This window comes from Amyelois transitella, chromosome 20 (genome assembly GCF_032362555.1).
Source record: "Amyelois transitella isolate CPQ chromosome 20, ilAmyTran1.1, whole genome shotgun sequence".
Taxonomy (NCBI): Eukaryota; Metazoa; Arthropoda; class Insecta; order Lepidoptera; family Pyralidae; genus Amyelois; species Amyelois transitella.
This window is the reverse complement of record NC_083523.1, coordinates 5,911,067-5,928,673: the sequence shown is the minus strand read 5'-3', so window position 1 is coordinate 5,928,673 and position 17,607 is coordinate 5,911,067. Positions and strand designations below refer to the sequence as shown.

At 33.7% G+C, this 17,607-nt stretch overlaps 1 non-coding gene across 1 annotated transcript; it reads left to right on the top strand.

The window, feature by feature from the left end:
• The first annotated feature begins 14,575 nt into the window (after nt 1–14,575).
• Nucleotides 14,576–14,657, top strand: Trnas-uga (transfer RNA serine (anticodon UGA)). The gene has a single exon. It is a non-coding gene; the product is annotated as a tRNA-Ser (tRNA).
• Nucleotides 14,658–17,607: the final 2,950 nt, after the last annotated feature.

Genomic DNA, 17,607 nt, shown 5'->3' with positions numbered 1-17,607 from the left:
CTCCGATCGATGAGACTATTTTTATTAATGATCATTTAGAACATCTGCAAGTCTGATTATTCAATAAATAACTGTTTATACCACACTACAGTGCGCCTGCAGCCCCGTTCGCGTGAACTGAAACATACTTACATAAATTGAAAAAAGAAGATATTTTTATTTATTCTATTTTAGAAATAAATACATAAACTTAAAAACTACTGGACCTATTTTGATGATATTTGTTAGAGACACAGACAAAACCTTTGGGAGTAACGCAAGCTAGGCTAATATTTTTTCTAGGAATCCTCACGAGAGCGAAGACACGCGCAAAAGTTACTTCTTTAAATATTAGTTCCAAAATTAAAATTTAAAATAACTTGATATCTATGTGTATGTGTGTAAATAACATTCCAGATTCGAATTAAGTAGAAATCGAAAATGATTATTTTCCATTTGAATTCCTGGTCAAAGTTTTGAAGTTGATAAATTGTTTGATTGACCAAGTGATAAATTAATCAAACATCATTTTATTACATAGACAAACATGGAAATAGACTCGGACGTATTTTTATTAGATGATTTTTTTTTCTTAAGATTATGCTATCGATATCTCTTGCGTAAAACAAAATATTTGGAAGAATTTCCGGAAATTCTTTTAAATTTAATCAGAAATTTCAAATCTGTATGGTTGTGTTGTGTGTATGTGGTTTGGGCTGACTTTTATACAGCTGTCAATAATTTGTTTACTTTTATATATTTAGATGTCTATAGTTTTAAGAGGAAATTTAGTAAGGACTTCACCTGGTTTAATTCATGGTGGTTTTGTAATTATTGTATTCTATTATACAGAGTTCTGATTTGTCAAATGTACAGATTAAATTTATTTGATATAACAATCCATTGATTTAGCACATGGGTTACGCTAAAGCGAAGTGTTGAATTTATATTACAACAAGCCGGTTTTGAAAATCAGCGGTTCAACATGACTAGTTTAGATGCTTTTAGAAATAAATAAAACATCACATACTTGGCACAAATCGAAGAGGTATAAAAAGAATTATAACTGCTTATATAAGTTAAGGAATACAAACATGTTATTATACCTTTTGCGAGGACAGAGCGAACAGTCTTCAAAAAGACTGAAAGGCCACGGTCAGCTGTATGGCTTTACGATAGATCTGAGATTCAAATAGTGACAGGTATATAGCTTATCGCCTACAGAAATCCCATGTTTATAAGGAATACCTTTGTCGCTTTTTGCGACATCCTTGAGAAAGCAATGAAGTGGTTCTATTCTGAAGTACCTGAAACCACACGGCAAATTAAGGAATTTTGCTAAGATAATACTTTTAAGGACTTTAAATCAACTTATCTTAAATTAAATTTACCTACTATATAGCAAGCCCTAAGCCTAGGTAGTATTGATCGTGCGATAAGTTATCTATTTGAATAGTTTATCTGTATTTTATGCAAACCACAGCTCTTTAACACTTCAAAGTTTATGATTCACTAATACCATTTATCATAAGATTTGAAATGAACATAAATAAGAGTGGTGCTATTTAATAATGAACAAGTTTTGACTCCTAACGACCTATTATATGCAGCAAATTGTAGTTCAATTTATAGAGTAACTTTTACGGTATATTAATGGTAAGTTTTGATGAACTTCAGTACTTTTTTGCTTACTTTAAAAAAAGGACTTCTTAATTTAGCAACCGTCAAATCAGCGCACACCACATCTGCTCAAGTCTAGACTCTAATCGCAAGATTATAACTACAAAAAATAACTTCTTAATTAGCACTTATCCGTGACTGTTGAATACTGTATACTTACAAGTAGGGAAAAAATACCCGAATTATTGATAATTGGTCATTATTGTAGTATAAAATTACAATTATTTCAATTTTGGTTAGTTGACATTAGAAACAAAACATCTCATAGTTTGTTGTGACTTAACTAAGAAATTTATTTAATGAATGTTTAGAAAATACCCCATTGATTTGACCATCATCAATAATAAAAGATGTGAAAGGTAATAGGTATGGTTAAGAAAACTAATGGGAATAAAAACGTTGAATAACAGGACAAAGGTCATTATTAAGAATGGCAATTAGGTAATAGTGTTAGATCGTTTAGAAAACGAGGAGGACAATGATTCAGTCATTAATTAAGATCATTTAATTAACAGAATGAAAGTATGAACAGATTTAATGGTTAACAGGATGACAATGGCAAAAATGAGTGATTAATATAGGAGAAATTCAATTGATTATATAATTTCTGTACTTATAGTTAACTGCCTAAACAATTGCTACAATATATCATGTTGGCCGCCTTGAGTAACCTTCGTTGTAAGCTGTAAGTCATATTCCTTATCATGGTATTGTGCGGAAGTAAGAATTCAAACAGCCTCGACCAATCATAGCGGACCATCTGCCGCGGCAGCGCGTGCGCATCTCTGATCGATGACGCACTTGTCCATGTGTGCGTTTCCTTATATTTTTTGTACTATTCTAACATTTGTGTGCGCGTTTCTTAAGAGATTTGGCAGATGGCACGTGCTCCGATGTTTCTTTTCGTAATACATCTGTCGCTCCTTCTTGATTTTTTTCACCGAATTTTTTTCCAAAATCTCGGATTTTTTTTGCCACAACGACATGTGTCACTAAGATGCAAATATGAAAAAGGTGCGTTTAATTTCTAGATCGCAGTGCATATGGTGTTTGAAAAAATCATCGTCTGGCACAAGTGCTTTGTCGGAGTATTTGCCATCTGCCACCACCTTATTGTTATTGTAGTGATTCCTTACAAATGTTTAATTGGTGTGATCGTATGGTGCTTTACCATCTGACTGATTATCACAGGTATCTATCCACTAGTCCGTGTTTTAAATGAAATTGGCGCGAAGTTCTGCACTTAACACATTAACTCTGAATTACTATTAACATTTAGCGTGCTTTTGCGAAGCTGTTAACTTTACGAGTAGTGATGTTAGTACCGAAACTTAACAAGTGCATAAAAGTTGCTGTGAAGTTTTAAATGCCATTTAATTTGCAACTGTAAATATTTAATTGCTAATGTTATTACTGTGAAGTTATTAAAAAAATATTGAAACATATAAACTTTTAGGTCGATGTCATTATTTGAGTCTCAAATCCTTCACGTTGCCTTTCTGTCTATACAAGTCTGTTGGTTCTGTCTACCCCATAAAGGATATAGACGTGAAAATTGGATGCATGTATATAGTTGCTACAATAAAGGTTGCCAAAAGAGAGTTTTGTGGAAACATTTTCAATCATTTTTTGAGTAAAATCTGTAACATACGGTTATTCACACATATTTGTATTCCCTCAAATACTTTAAAAATCAATGAAATTTAAAACAAATCAAAGGACACATTTTTTTTCCTAACATCATAACTTGATCTCCAAGAAATACGATCCCAAGGTCATATTGCACCTTCAATCAGACGAGAGGAAATGGGACAAAGAGGGTGCAGAACTGTGCGCAAAATTAAAAAAAAAAGATGGCCGAATCCCGCCATTTCCGGCGGAAACGGAACAGCCTGCTTCCCGGCGGAAGAGCTTGCATTCTCTCAAACTTGCAGGTTGCAAGATCAAGTTGTTTAGAGAGGAAATGCAATTAGAGGTTTTATTTTGTAATTAAAATTTTATGTAATATAATAAATAATATTATATAAGTAGTAATATAATTATTACAGTAGATATTTAAGTTGATTTTTATATACCTTAGTTTTATTATTACTGTACCAAGAAATAATATAACTGTATTTAGATAAGATTTCACACCTGTAGGTAAATATGTTTTTTTATTCATTTCTGACGAAAGTACTTCAAAAAAATTAATACTTACTCTTTTGAAAGTTATTACTTTTGCATGGGCTTTTAACTTTGTATTAAGTATTATTCGTAACCTTTACCTAAAAATTGAATTAAAAAGGTGATATGTAAGCGATAAAGTAAAAATAATGCAAGTAGTAATCAAGCTGAACGTGGCCTATCAGTCTTATCAAGACTGTTGGCTGTGTCTACCCCGGAAGGGAAAAAGACCCCGCAAGACTTAATGTATGTAGTATTCAATACTAATTGGTTTCACTAATCTGTGCATAACTTTTACGGTATTATTTTATTTATTACACAGTCTAAAAATAACAAATTGACAGATCCAAAAAGTAATAACAAAACTGGCTGTATTAACATTGAATTCCAATTTTAAAATGGAATGTGATAGCTTGTAATCGACGGGTGCGCACGCGTCTTTCCAAATATGGCTAGTTGGCAGACGTGCGACATATGAATTTATATGTATCTACATATATAATTGAAAAACAAATAATTTAATGATAATTAAACTAAATGGTCCAAAAGCTTAGAAGAGTCAAACATGCAGAATACAAAAGAGAGTCAAAGTTTTTTTTTATCAATCGGATTAAAATTGATAATTGGTCACTTTTAGGTTACTTTTAGGAGTACATTTTCGTATCAAAAATAACATTTTAATAATCCTTGATAAGTATAATCCTGTGCATATATTCATTATACACGAAGAAATAAGTGACTGGAACCATAATTATATATATGAGCACAAAATATTTGTAAGCTTTCCAATAAGAAATTCATTCTTATAAGTAGTCTATGATCATAGTAGAAATATTAAAACGTTAATCACGCCATCTATTGCAGTTATGCAAAAACTTTCAGGTACGGTAATGTGAAAAAGATTGATCTATTTATGACAATATTATTGAATTAACAAATGGTTTATTTTTTGTTGACTTCGGTGATATATATAATATTAAATTTACAGGTTACCGTGTAGTTTTGGCACCTTATTAGGGAACCCTCCTCCTTTTGTCGTAAGAAGCATTCACCTCATGCGAAAATTATGATCTTAACTGGCTTAGATAAAATTTCTCGAAAATGAGGCAGGAGTAGAATGTTAATATTTAGCTGACTTATACACTCTTAGATCGTGGTCATGAGGTGATAAAATAAAAATATAAGCTAAATAAAAACTTATTTGAAAAGTAAACTCTGAACAGGTGAAAATCAAGCAATACTTGAAACAGAAATTGAAAAAAGTGACAAAAACACAAATCACTGTCCTGACTTAACAACTAAATTGCCAGTAGTGTAGTTTTTGTCCAAAGCTCTATTACTCTCGTACGTGACAGTATAACGCTTAATTTAACAGAATTACTTTGTGATTTTTTATGCGATGACTCGATTCAGACCTCTACGCTTTTTATTTACGTTACACGATTATTTATGCATGCGGTAGGTTGATTTATTTCGTCTTTTTAACTTAGTTACTTCCAATTTAATTTGAGAAATAACTATAATGAGATCGGGTCATCGTTCACTCAAAAACCAGTTCATCTTTATGATGTCTATCTACTTCATAATGATCAATAACAATAACCCTTCATCGGAAAAAACTAAATTACCGCGTCGTGATTCTACCACTTAATAATCGTAGTATACGGGTATCTCACGACTACTTTAAAAATAAAATACCCATAAGAATATCGACCCAAACGATAGGTCCGTTCGAAAAAAGAACGCACTGATTTTTTATCGAAAGCTGCGAACGGCCAGCAGGTGTAATCTTCAATGAGGATTTGAAAAAAGAGGTTGGAACAGAAGGCCTTTTTCCCACGCCCCCTGTCGATGATCATTTTGAGTTTCGAACGATATTCAAATGTACCCCTCTCTTCACCTGTTGTATTTATTTTAAAGAATAATTAATGAACTCGCTGAAGCAATGATTTGTTTTAACCTGTGTACTCACTCAGGTTTACTTAACAGATAATTCAGGGCACTACTGTTACACACACAATATATAACATAATAATAATGATTTGTTAATATGAATTTTACTAGATTTTTATGCGATATCCTTGTTTAATAACGCGACTATTGGCTATCGAAAAATTAAGAACACCATTTATTTGTATATAAGTGTGTCTAAAGTAAGTACCAGAAACAAATACTACTAACATGGAGGTAAACCGAAGCGTTTTATTAAATTAAAAATAGACTTGTTAATTCTTTAAACACTAAATATGGATCCGGTTACACCGCATTTGTTTATTTATAATCAACTTTACGATTGCCATCGTCTGAACAAAGTTGGAGTCCGTTAGTTGTGGTTAAATACATTGTCACATAAAACTTTCCCGCTACACAAATATTGATGCATAAAAATGTCACTCCAATGTGTGCTTAAGCACAAAACAACATCAGTATAAAGATAAAGTCAGTTTCAATACAATGTTATTTTATGTATTTCAGTACTTATTAAGTACCATTTACAATACTATTAAATATTCTGTGGTACTTAATAAGTATTCTATTTTACACTAAAAATTAAAGACGAAAAAATATGGTTTTCACCCCACATCATACTTTCACACAAGTATCAAACCTGTATGTAATGTAATTTACGATTCTATTAGCACCTTGTGTTAAATTTAAGATCTGTTGCAATGGGACTGACATGTCTTAAAGACAAAAGTCCCTTATTTTAATTAAGATTAACCCATTAACGCCCAAGTTAAAAAATAACGGTACCTGTGCAGGTATTTAAAGATAAAATATAGTGCCAAAATCAAACATAGTGTGTAGGGTTGTAATAAGTAAGAGCCTGAAAGTGTTCCTAAAAAAATTGATAAATCTCTGTTATTAAATTTCATCACGAAGATTTAGTTCTTATTTTGGCAGTGCATGGAAGGACATCGCGCTTAAGGCTTTTTTTGTCCACAGTGGAAGCTTGACTTCTGTACTATTCTGTGATTGTGTAATTTACTTAGAGACTCGGTGCGAATTCGTTCGTTAACTCATCCTGTTATGGACCTGCGGCTCAGCGGTGCTGGTAGTCTTTTGTTTTATCTACGCTTTTGATGTTATCAATGACAAATCTTCATTGTCTGTTATGTTAAACATATTACAAAACACTTTTTCTTCAGTTAGTACTTTGTTTGTAAACTCTTTATAGCAAGCTAGAAAGATATGGAGTGCAATAAAAATTTAAACATTAACTTAGTGTTAGTTTTTAGTATCATTTCCCTTCAGCCTTCTTCCACGACATCTGCAACAAGGGACATCTTACCCTAGTCGTCCCGTCCATTTTTATTTACCTAATCAAATGTGTGTATTTGTATATATGTGACTACTGACTATTTTTGGTGTAATAATAAGCCATTCAGAAACATACATACATACGCATGTATCCCTTATGGACTAGACAGAGCCAACCGTCTCATAGAGACTGTAAAGCCACGTATGTCTAAACAGTGCCATTCAGAAAAATGAAGTCATAGTAAAATTTTCTTTAAACGTACCTTTTACGTCAAAATTTTAATTACATCTTAAATATAACGGGACCGAAGAATTAGGCCACATTGTAAATAGGCGACATGATGGATGACCGACATGCACAGGACCCTGACATTTGGAGAGATGGGTAAAAAGCGCATCACTTCACACAAGGTGGTCTTTGTCGCAAAATAAGAGAGGACAGAAATAAGAGACCAGTCATTTTATTTTTATAGTTTTAATATAAATTTATTTTAGTTTGTAATCATCTTTCGTTTTTTTTCTTTTTTATAAGTAGTTTTAGTTTTAATTTTGCAATTCCAAAATGATATATTTAATGTAAGATATCTGATAAATATAATAAAAGAATTTATACACTAAATCTTAGTGGAAAATAATGAAAAGGAAGTTAACGTGAATATTTATGCTTAATGGTCATTTATCCTAGTTGTAGCCGTATGTTATGCTGCATCAAACTGGTTTCCCGTATAAGACCGTAATTACCGAACTTCTTCATCTGTTACTGCTCAGTTAGTTACCCACCACTGCCTAAGGGCCTATTCGCAAGACTGACTATGTTTTGCCAACGTGTTATTTGAATATGCTATTATTTTTGAACCTAATATTTTTGTTAGCGCTAATATTTTTGTTCAAAGTGCTATTTATCATATTAAAATTTCAATAATATTTATTCTGCTACCTACTATAACGAACGTCTCCACCACTACCAATTTAATGCCTTGTAGATAAACTGCGCTTGTGACAACAGAAATTCTGAAAATCATATTTTGACTTCTGTTGCTCTTATATACATAGATCCCTATCGATTTCTTGGCAGTATCATCCAAGTACAGAAATCGGATATGGATGGATTTAATATAGATTTTGAGATATCCTTAGCTTAAACTTAACTTTTGGGTATAGCTGATTACTGGCTAATTAATGCATTCAGAATGAACAAAAATAATTGATTTTTAAATTTTATCATAAAATTCTACATGTAGAGAAAAACCAGCTTATTATCCTAAGACATTTCCATTAAATATCATGCCACAAGTCAATATTTCTGAGTCCTCACTATTTTATTTCAATTATATTATTGTTTTGCACGTCGACGACGCACTATACTAGGTGACTGCTTCGGCTTCTGTATACCTACAAATGTCATTATTTTGATGAGCGAAACATTTACAATATGGCGTCAGATAGAGGACTCTGTCTCTGTCTGTTATTGCAAATATATGAAAAACGTTGAAAATATTAATTTGACTGTGTATAATATGTCTGTGCGTACACACTGTGTGGACACACAGACATATATATATCACGTCTTTGTCCATTACGAGGTTGCTAGAGTCAAAATTCACAAGATTCGAAAACAACGTTTAACTAGGTGCATAATGATGGAATTCAGTTTCGGACACAGTACTAGCCATAGAAATCGAAACACTATTCTCTCTTACTAACTCTCTCATATTTGCGTGTTCCCAGTTGCACCCTCCATAGCAGGGTTTCGACGTCCGGGGTCCGCCTTCCGTCTTTACTCTCTCCACATGGTCTGATTTTCGGCATCCTCAATTTTCATTCCATTTCCTCGCATATCATCTTTTTCGACTGTCAGCTGGGATTAGTCCTATTTTAGTCCCTTACAGAGTAAACCTACTTAGAGTCTCCAAGGCCACGTATAGCTGGATGATCAATGATGAAATTAACCCGGTTCCCGGTACCAATACAAAAAAGAATAGGACCACTCCATTTCTTTCCCATGGATGTCGTAAAAGGCGACTAAGGGATTCTTTTTTAGGCGATGGGCTAGCAACCTGTCACTATTTAAATCTCAATTCTATCATTAAGCCAAATAGCTGAACGTGGCCATTCAGTCTTTTCAAGACTGTTGGCTCTGTCTACCCCGCAATGTAGACGTGACCATATGTATGTATGTATGTATAAGGATATATTTATACGAATGTCATTGTTTTGCGCTCGCGTTCACATCTGCCCGCTCCCGTTACCGGCCCAGGGTCGCACGCGCCGCCTTTCACGCACTTTTGATGAACCGGATCAATCCGGTTCACCCGATGACATTTCGCACGTCACAATGGTATGGTATTCCATAAAAAGTACTTTAATTAACAGAAGGGGATGAAAACGTGAATTATGTAAGTGGCAACCAAAAAATCGTAGGTACGTCACAAATGTCCGGTGAAGAGCATTCCATAAAAAATATATAATAATATATAAGTCAATGTATGATAATATTGAGTAATAGTATTAAGTCCACCTGTTTGTTATACATATTATATGATTTTTTATTTTCTCTTTTTCTACTCTCATTAGTAATATTAAATTAACTATTGATGTTACCCAAATATAACTTAAATATTATGTAATGGAATGTTTAATGTTGTGTTTTTGTGTGAAAAGTGAAAAACGTGAATGATGTGAGTGGACTAAGGGCAAGCTTGAAATGTATTGTGGGCCAAAAAGAGTCAAAAGTTTTTTGGGCTTTCCCTCGATTAAATTAAACATCCACGAAATTGAAATTGAAATGATTCAAATTGAATTATAAGAACCTACCCAGCCAGCACAAACTATGTATCTTCGCTACTGGACCAGAATGGTTACAAAGGAACAAGGTTATATCTCCAAAAAGGTGTCTGTAATCTGTTTAAACAAAGAAGGTCCTTATAGTTGCCAGAACCAAACCCAGTTCCTCGTTTTTTGCGAAACTTATAACATTACTGAATTAATTGTAAATTCTACTTTGCAATATTCCAGATGTCCCGTTAATATCTCAAGGATGCGCAGACGCACGCCTCTCTCGCTTCGTCCGAAACGGTACACTTTTTATGGATAATTCAAAATAATTTTATAAATTTTACAGTAACTCATTATTTTAACTCATTTAATTGAGTTAAAATTCCAAACATTCCTCTTTTAATTATCAATAAAGAATATATATGAACACAAACACAACAATAACGTTGTCAATATAGAATTACTGTAAAATCTGCGTGTGATTTAACTTAAGTCTCGGACTATATTTAAATCACAGTTAGATTTTTTAGTAATTTAAATTAATTGAAATATGTATTAGAGTTATATACTCTAATACATACAATAAAATTACTTCGCAATGTATCATAAAAATCCTTACTTTTTCCTCTGCCTGACTATAGCTTTATACATTATTTAAAAACAAATAGAGATTATGCATTTTTTTAACTATTTTAAAGTTATAATATAAATTAATCTGTTAAAATGATAGGGTTTTTAGCACGTACCTAGTTCATATAAAAAAATATTGGATTTTGATGTTACATACTTTTAAACGATATAGAAGTTTTTTATAAACACCAAGTAGGTACATACTTATTCCGCTGTAAAACTTGAGTTGTTTATTTCTTAACAATTCCTAATGGCTACATGACAAAACCTGCCTATTATCTCATTAGCATAATATAAGTTCCACATTCCTAGTCCACTTAATTGACCATAAGTTGTTTATAAAGTACACACGTGTTTGCGAAACGCACAGGCGAAAGGGAAATGAAAGGATTTTGCTATGTTACTGCGGTATATGTTTAATAATGTTTGTCTATAACTCATACTATCAATTTTATTTGACAAATGTCGCAATAAGTTGTAATTTCAGCTGTAGGACGTCCACTGCTGAAAATAGGCCTCCCTCAATGACTTCCTCATTTTCTTGGAAGCGACTTGTATCTAACATTTCCCTGCGAAGTTCACCAGATCATCGTACGCTATCGGTACGTAGTCTCCACTTAAATTATCATCGCCTTAGTGTAAATCAGGCTGTGTCCTCAATTCGCTTTCCTGGAGTAAGTGAATCAGAAAAAGTAATGTCACAACGTAACTCAAGTCATCGGTGTATGGTCGTGATGGGATTTGAAGTGGAATTTGGAATAGGCATGTATTTGAGATACCTTAACTACTAAACCACCGATTCATGATTACGTCGAAACATAATATGAGCATAAACTTGCACAAATTTGGCCAAATCCTGTAAGATACTTATGATTTAAAAACTGAACCACGCATCGAATTCAGGGGAAAAGGAAAATCTACATTGAAAAGGTTACATTGAAATCAATCTATATGTCACTGAAAAATGACAAGAACCACAAGTTTATAAATTACTAGGAAACTTAGGATAGGATTCTAAACGAGAGATGGATTGTATTAAGTTTATCAATTTGCAACCTCTCGTGGTAAACTTGCGGTTTTTGTTTTTTTCCGGTGACATACATCTTCGGAGATGAACTGAACGCCGACTTGGCCGTGTCGCACATGATGTAGTCACCGCATTATTTTTTTTTTAATATTTATATGTTCTCTTTTCACTATTATCACTGCGGCGCATGCGGCGCGGACAAGGCTGCGTACACCTGTAGTCTCCAAATCCATTATCTTTCGAATCGCCCAAATAATGAATTCACACAATTAAGAATTAATAGATCGACGACATTTCATAAATAGCTCAGATAAAATCGTATTAACATAAAGCGACAATAAATATTGCATACAATGTGTATGAGAAACTTGTAGCAGTTGTGTTCTGGCGAATATATATGAGCGCTATTTATTTAGTATGAAACAGAAGCACCTTATAGATAACAATTTTTTTAAATCAGTCGGGTCTATGTATATTATAAAATATACATAGACCCGACTGATAATTTGACCTGGGAATATGCTTTAAGACGAAAATCTAGGTGTGGCTTATACCTATTGAATACACGTTAATTTAAGATACCTATATCAATCTGATGCACTTGTTTTAAGGCTTTCAAAAATAGTTCTGTTATTTCAACATTATTTAATTCTGAAGAATCACAGCCGTTTTAGCCAGTAGTTCATAAGATATATAAGTTTATAGATGGGCCTGGCCTCCATAAAACTAACGTAATTATTCTACTAATAAATATTTTAATAACATAAATGTACAGAAAATAAGAATGTTCTCGTAAGATTTTGGCGGGCTGGCCGGTCCTAGTATGGCGCTCACCTGCGCGCGCAGCACCTGCACGCGAACATCTGACACAGATGTGGAGTAGTGCGTGACCACACTGTTAATCGATAATTTTATCGACAAAAATATATCTTCATTATTACGATTTTCCCTTGAATAAATAAAGCAGGTTCTGTAAAGAAATCAAAAGTTCTCTTAACTGATTAGGTTAGATAAATACATTGATGGATGTAGATGGAGCAATTATCATATTATTTCAAGAAGCAGTTTATAAATTACCAGTATAGTGACTTGAGACAGTTAAAAAATTATTCAACTATTTTGTATTTTTTCAAATAGGCAATTTTAATTAATGAGTTTTTAATTCAAATTAATATCAGGGCGGCCTCTTTGAGTACGTACCGTGCAGCCGGGACAAATGCATGATTGTGATATGCCTTCTTATAAAATTAAGCTATTTTTCTAAATTACCTTACAGAACATCAATGATATTATAAAAACATAACAAACTGCCAATTCAATCGTCAGAAAACGAATGCTTAGTAAGAATCCTTAATTCGGTCGGTGGCAGCCCCAATTCAGCGGCTTTATTGCACAATAAAAAATTAACAGTACAAACGTACAAAAATATATCGACAAACAAAATATCGATAGCGTCGCCTCCCTTCACCATCTTCGCGCACATGATGAATGCGCTTTACGCGGCGCGAGCGCAAAGTGCCCCAATTATAGTGTTCCGCTAAATGACGATTCTTGCTTAACTTGACGAATTTGGTAAGAGTATAGCATTCAAATAACTTGCGTCTGTCACGGCAGACAGAGAACCTCTCAAAGCACAATTGTAAAGATCAGTTTTATGTGAAAATATGCACATAGACAGATATACAGACACATGGTATATTTTTATTCCTAACAGGGTAGATAGAGCCTAGGAATTGAGGTTCAGATATTATTTCTTTTCCCATTACTTTTGACTATACGTTTTCTATAAGTCTATGCCTGAACATTTCATAACGGAATAGTTTTATAAAACTAATTGTTTTTTTCCGATGTACCGCCCGTGCGTAACAAGGAGTTCTTCAGGTTTGGTAATTGTCCCGAAACCAACTAGCTTGTTTGAAGAAACTTATGAATGTGGATGAAGAGAAAGAAGTATGCGGGGATTGTGGCATTCTGGACATGTGGAACAATATAGACTCTGCCTCTCCGAGAAAGATGCGTGATTTTTATGTATGGTTCTCAGAGTTTATTTATTCATTCGCCATTGACGTCACTTCCTATAAATCCTGTAATAATAACAAAATGTCGACGTCCAGGCGTCTTCTTATCAAATGTTGGTTTATACTAAAAATGCACGCGGAATTTATAAAGTTGCGATAAGTTTTATAAAGACTTTATTTAGTTAGGCGATTTGGATGACGCCAACCTGTTAACAAACAAGAAATGAGTGCTGCATCTACCGAATCACAGATACATAGATTAACACATAAAATGCAAATTTTATTATAAACTAGAGAACGGCTCCGCCTGCATAAATAGAATAAAATCGTTAATTTCTAGTATTTCGGTTAATCCTCTCTTTATGCATCCCTAGACTTGGTGCATGTGGAACCTTTATGCTTAATTCGAAATCTCTAGAAGACCCAGCAGCATTTGGCCTATCCCACCACCACTAAGGGCTCTACCAACCTTCTGGTTATATGAGCCGAATGATGGGAGGAGTGCGCTGCTCTCGCGTTTCTTGACTCCCTACAAAATCTTATTAGTGCGTTTTAGTTTTATGTTACTCACCCCCTATTCGAGGGCGGGGCTGACAATACAGGTTGCTTTGGGTTGTACGTTTATGAGTAAGTCAGTCAGTCAGTCAGAGTCCTATAATAAATGCCTACGTATCAGAGGATATTTAGCTACTATTTAGCAGATGTAATTGTGGCCGATCTGCTTGAGAGCTAGAAATAATCAGACTCAATAAATCAGTATTGATATTCAATATGGCAATGCTGACGGATTATTCGCAAGGAAAATCCCAAATAAAGTGGTCCTGTGGTAACGTACCACCCAAGAACCACACGACACTGCCGGGAACATCACAAAGTAGTTGTTCACAAGTCTCGAATTCCACGTTTAGCAGTGTGGCTTAATGATGGAATATTTATAATAATAGTTTAAAATGCTTATAGCAATCAGACAACTGGTTACTTATAAACATCTGTGCTAACATTACGAATAGCATGAATTATTTCAACTGCAATACATGTAGCTGAGGTGTCCGAGTGGTTAAGGAGTTGGACTTGAAATCCAATGGGTTCTACCCGCGCAGGTTCGAATCCTGTCCTCAGCGAATGTTCATTTATTTTTTTGTTAAAAAACGATAGTCAATTCAATCCCAAACTATAAATTCTTTCGAAAAAACATCCAAGATAAAATAAAGATACATTACGTACGCGTTAATATCTGGAGTAAAATTAAATGCATGCATGTATATGGTCACGTCTATGTCCCGTGCGGGGTAGACAGAGCCAACAGTCTTGAAAAGACTGAATGGCCACGTTCAGCTATTTGACTTAATGATAGAATTGAGATAAATAAAAATAAATAGTATAAATTTACAACTTATATATTTTTTTATCGACTGTTATTTGGTTTGATGTTCTTTACTCTATTAATGTTTTCATTAATTTTTGAGCTTCCCCAAAATTTGTAAATCTCGCTGCTAAAATAAGGTATTCATTAATAATGGACAGGCATGAACAAAGTGAAGACCTTAGTCTTGTACAGTACAGATACCGGTAAATTTGCAATAGATACCGTAAATAATATCATTTTTTTGTACTAACATAGTGATAAGCACTATTAACATATTATGAGCCTTTTGTTACTTACTTAAATAAATAAATTCATTCATTAAACAGTGCGCAGCGCAAACCTGATTCTGCAAACTGGTTCTAGAGTAAATTTTGCGTGTTAGTTTCTTTATATGGTCTAGACACATGTCGGAAATTCCCGTTGGAACGGAATTTAACTAAATTTTTTATTCTACGCGCTCAGAGCCACGGGATTAGATTAATTTTTCGCCGTTCCGTTCCACGCAATCAGAAGTAAACCTGTCATCAGTAACAATAGCTATATTGAGATGTCAGGCAGTTTGTTCAGCTGTTTTGTTGTGTAGTTTGTGTGCCTGTGTGCCGAATGTGTGCCGAACAAACATTGACTTCATTCAGTTTATATTCGTAATGTTTGCCATGCAATATTTCGGCTTAAATTTCATGTTGTCTTTGTGATACTGCCGTGTAGCTCGTCGCATTTTAGAATAGAAACACTTCATCTCTGTCCTATGGATTTCGTTAAATGCGACTAAAGGAATAGGAGCACATTTAATTAGTACAAGCTTCCGTACTGGTCTGGTAGCGAAGAAGCTTTCGATCATTTCAAAACTGCTGGGTCTGTCTACCCCGTAAGGGATAATACGTGATTGTATGTATGTACATATGTTTATACATATAGATAATTATTGTATTTTTATTCTACGACAGACAGACCACGTCTGGCCCATGCTGCCCTATTAGCATAAAAGAGACATGGCTGCTCCCAAATGTAAAAAGCTGATCAAGGGAAAGGCCTACAAAAGGGGATTCTTCTAAAAAGCGACAGGCAAGCTATTTAAATCTGAGTCTCAATTTCATCAATTATTATCCAACTTGAAAACTCAAAATCATCCCGCATGGAAGCTTAGTGTGAAGTTCATGACTAGTTTCATAAATATATGCATATCTTTATCCCTTACGGGGTAGACAGAGCCAACAGCTTAGCTTAATGATAGATTATGATTCAAATAGGGGAAGGTAGCAAGCCCATCGTCAAAACAGAATCCCCTGTTTATTAGATGTTATCAGCCTAGTTTTAAAAATATTAACTATTCTCAAACTTAATTTGTGGCTAACTTAATGTGACAGAATAAATATTAGACCAAACCAACCATTCTATATGAAACATTCGTCATACAGCATGGTTGGTTTGACCTAATTCTTTGTTGGTTTGAAATAATGATTCTACAAAAAAATTAATATATATTTGTAATAGTATGCAATGTTGTGTAAAGATTTATATACCTATATATAGAGCAATTTGTTTTGCATCGCATAGATAAGACGATGGTACATGTTACTCGCAAAATAACATAATATACGTGACTTATGGCACCTGAAACCAGATTAGATATAGTGATAAGAAAGTTGTAAAAAAAATTGTAAACAAGACGAAGATAACTTGAGAACTTCCGACATTAAAATATATCATTGGAAAAATTTTTTATCAGTTTTTTTTTACTTAAGTACATTAAATCCATTAACACACGTTCGAATAACGTCTTTATCCCTTACGGGGTGAACAATACCAATCTCACAAGACTTGAATGCCTTATATTGCCAGACAAAAAAAAAAAGACACGAGACAAGATTATTTTTTTTACATTTAATAAAAGAAAAGGTAAGTAGTTAACAGTATTGAAATATGCACAAGTCTTTTTTGCTTTTTATGACAAAAAGAGACAAAAATATATCAAAATTACCTGCTTTTCCTTGCCTTATGGAAAAGACTGAGCCAATAGTCTCTCTCAATCTCAAGAAAAGACTTAAAAGGCAAGTCCAGCTCCCATAACACAGCATGCGCGACGCCATTTTTATCACGCGAAAAACTATCGCTGTTTTGCTTTTTATTCTGGACAGCGATAGTTCTTCGCGCGATAAAAACGGTGTCGCGCGTGCCCTTCTACGGGGGAAGTTGTTCACAATAAAGGAATTTAGATCCAAATACAGCCCATCGCCTAAAAGAAGAATTCCTATTTTATTAGACACATGATTGACTTTTTTTTCTACTAATTGACATAAAATTTGAACAAACTTGCGAAAAATTATGCCATAAAGACCTTATCTCAATCAAAATACAACGGATCTACATAATACATACAGTCTTATCTTTATGGACACAGTAAATCGAAAATGCAAGCTTGCATGCCCACATCCTTTCTCAAAGCGTTCGTAATTATTCGGCAGTATACCAGAATTAATTTTGAGAAAGGAAGGTACTAATTAGACGGCCATGTACCTACGTAAGGTAGCAGTTGTGTTCACAACTCTTTTTTTGATGTAAAACCAACGTTTGATGAACTATCGTAAAGGTTGAGTTGTAATGTCAAATGACTAAATAAGATCTCAGAGCAAAATCATTTTTCTGAGAGAAACAATAATTAATTGGAAATTATCATAAAATTTAGGATAGTGATAGAAAAGAAA